The sequence below is a fragment of the Colobus angolensis genome, unplaced genomic scaffold (assembly GCF_000951035.1).
Source record: "Colobus angolensis palliatus isolate OR3802 unplaced genomic scaffold, Cang.pa_1.0 Scaffold79, whole genome shotgun sequence".
NCBI lineage: Eukaryota > Metazoa > Chordata > Mammalia > Primates > Cercopithecidae > Colobus > Colobus angolensis.
This window is the reverse complement of record NW_012121709.1, coordinates 1,534,017-1,537,538: the sequence shown is the minus strand read 5'-3', so window position 1 is coordinate 1,537,538 and position 3,522 is coordinate 1,534,017.

Sequence of the window (3,522 nt, the reverse complement as noted above, 5' to 3'; positions counted from 1 at the left end):
GATCCTGTGCGTTTTCCCTTCATCAGCTGTCTTCCTTCCTGCTTTCCTTCCTTAGAAGGAAGACCTTGGGGTCTTCTAATAAGCAGACCCCAAGTCTGCTCTCAGCCCCAGTTCTCAACTGGGGCCCCAGAGTTAGGCCAGGAGCCTGACTCCAGCTGGTCTTGTGTGCCAGGAGAGGGGCATCCCTGTACCACAGGAAGCAGGTGTCTAAACAAGAGGGACTTGGGGTAGGACAAAGGCTGCCTCTGCCGAATGCAGAAGCAGCTGAGGAGGCCAACTTCATTCTGATAGGAAGTCCTTCCTGGTAAGTCAGAATTACTTCATCACAGACCCAGTGGAAGTAAAGAAGTGAGGCCCCCCCCGCCGGGGGTGTGTGAGCTGACACGGGACAACCCTCTGGGAGAGGGAAGGGGTGGTTGGACTTGAAGTCAATGTCATGCAAACCCTCCTCAAACATGGAACCATCTCTTCCAACGGAAGAATGTGCTGAAGCCCGTATCATAGTTCAAAGAGGAATCACTGGAGCTGGCTCCAGAGCATGGAGGGAACCCCACCCTCAGGGCACTTTTTGGATGACCCCAAGTTCAAACTGAAGTTTAAGGGTCACTCAGAGCCGGGCACAGTGGTTCATGCCGGTAATCGCAGCACTTTGGGAGGCCAAAGCAGGCGGATCACTCGAGGCCAGGAGCTCGAGACCAACCTGGCCAACATGGTGAAACCCCGTCTCTACTAAAAATTCAAAAATTAGCCAGGCGTGGTGGTGTCCACCTGTAATCCCAGCTACTCCGGAGGCTGAGACAGGAGAATCGCTTGAACCCACAAGGCAGAGGTTGCAGTGAGTGAGATTGCGCCACTGCACTCCAGCCTGGGCAAAAAAAGTGAGACTCTGTCTTAAAAAAAAAAAAAAAAAAAAAAATCACACAGATCTGAATGATCCAAAGCCCGCCTGGAATAGGACTGCCTCCAGCTTCCACTGTCCAGCCTGGGCACGAAGCCCCCAAAAGGGGTGAGGCAGACACCTCTGCCTGCTAGAGGCACTGGGGCACTGTGGGCAGGGGCTGACCGGCTGGCCAGAGCCTTACCCTTCAGGGAGGCAGCAGCAATAGAGGTGCCTAGAGCGGCCATCTTGAAGCTGAGGATTGTGGGAAACTCACAGTGCTCAGAGTCAAGTGGCACTGCCTTCACAGCTGCCTCTGGAAAGGTGGGTCCCGCCTTTGCTGAGCTAGCTGATGTCCTAGTTGGGGACCATCTGCATGACCACCCCACTGTGCTCTGGGCAGAGTCAGCCTGGCTTCATGACCACCCCCAACTCCTGGAAAACAGAAAGCAGCCAGAATCATTCTAGGGAATAAGAAAGTGATCCTGGGTGAGCACCACCACCTGGGTCTCCACTCGCTCATCTGTAAAATGGGTCTCCCAGAAGCCCCAGCCTCAGGAGTGGCTGTGAAGATTCAGTGGCTGGAGCACAGTAGGTGTGGCCTGTTTCACCAGGTCCTGCACTGTCACAAGGAGATGGGGAAGGCAGGCTGGGCTCCAGTCCTGGCTCTGATGGGCCCAGGTCTTCAGACTTTGGGCACATTACCTCCCTGCCCCAAGCCTGCTTCCTCATCTGTAAAACATAAGTGATAAGCCCAGCCTCCCCCAACAGGGCTGTCCTGAGAAGGAAGAGAGACTCAGGTATGAAAACACTCTGAAGAATTGGGAAATGTACCAGCAGAAAGTTAGTTTTTAAAACCACAAGGGCCGGGCGCGGTGGCTCAAGCCTGTAATCCCAGCACTTTGGGAGGCCGAGACGGGCGGATCACGAGGTCAGGAGATTGAGACCATCCTGGCTAACACGGTGAAACCCCGTCTCTACTAAAAAATACAAAAAAAAACTAGCCGGGCGAGGTGGCCGGCGCCTGTAGTCCCAGCTACTCGGGAGGCTGAGGCAGGAGAATGGCGAAAACCCGGGAGGCGGAGCTTGCAGTGAGCTGAGATCCGGCCACTGCACTCCAGCCCGGGCGACAAAGCAAGACTCCGTCTCAAAAAAAATAAATAAATAAATAAAAATAAAACCACAAGTTGGCCAGGCATGGTGGCTCATGCCTGTAATCCCAGCACTTTGGGAGGCCGAGGCAGGAGGATCGCTTGAGCCCAGGAGTTCAAGACTAGCCTAGTTGGCACAGTGAGACCCTGTCTCTACAAAAAGGAAAAATAACTTGAACCCGGGAGGCAGAGGTTGCAGTGAGCCAGGATTACGCCACTACACTCCAGTCTGGCGACAGAGCGAGACTCCGTCTCAAAAAAATAATAAATAAAAAGGAAAATAAAATAAGATAAAACCATAAGTCAATTCCCAACCCCATACCACAACCTTGCTTTATTTTTTCCACGCGTTTACCAGCATTGACACACTGCATATTTCATTATTTTTTTTTTACTATCTCCCCAATGTAAACTTCACAAGAGCAGGGACGCTTTTGTCCCTTTTGCTATAAAGTATCCCCTGGACCTCATAACAGTGCCTGGCAATGTACTAGGGGTTCAATAAGTGTTTGCTAATGAAGAGATGCTGACTGCATGAGGCCCTGTGTGGGCTGCATCACATCCCCCAGGGAAACGCTACTCACACCATTACCCCATTTCACAGATGAGGTAATCAAGGCTCAGAGAGGTTGAGTCCATAGCTAGCTAGTAAGAGGTGGAGACAGAATTCAAACCCAAGTCTCTGACTCCAGGGCTGTGTGCTTCCCTCTCTCCAAGCACACAACACTGGGAGAGTCTTGTCTCCAAGGCAGGCTGCATGAGATCAGACAGGGAGACAGCCTTTTTTTGTATCAGTCTGTACACCACAATATGGCTTAGGAAGGTCTTGGTGGTTAACAAGGCTCCCAGATAGGACCCAGAACACAGGTGCTCCATAAACATCTGGATGAATGAATGGATGGATGGATATGAATGAATGGATGGTTATGAATGAATCTGCCCAGATGCGTGTGTGGATGAATGGGTGATAAATGAATAGGTAGGTGGATGGATGGGTGGGTGGGTAGATGGATGAATGGATGGATGGATGGATGGATGGATGGATGGATGAGTGGATGGATGGGTATATAGGTGATAAATGGATAGGTGGATGGATGAGTGAATGGGTGGATGGGTAGATGGATGGAAAATGAACAGATGGAAATGGTTGGATGGGTGGATAAATGGTCGGAAGGATGGATGGATGGGTGAGTGTGTAGATGGATGATAAATGGATAGGTAGGTAGATGGATGAGTGAATGTGTGGGTAGATGGATGGAAAATGAACAGATGGAAATGGTTGGATGGGTGGATAAATGGTTAGAAGGATGGATGGATGGGTGAGTGGGTGGGCAGATGGATAGATGGGTGATAAATGGATAGGTAGGTGGATGGAGGAGTGAATGGGTGAACGGGTAGATGGATGGAAAATGAACAGATGAAAATGGTTGGATTGATTGGTGATTGGATGGATGGATGGGTGGGTGGATGGGTGACAAATAGGTAGGTGGATGG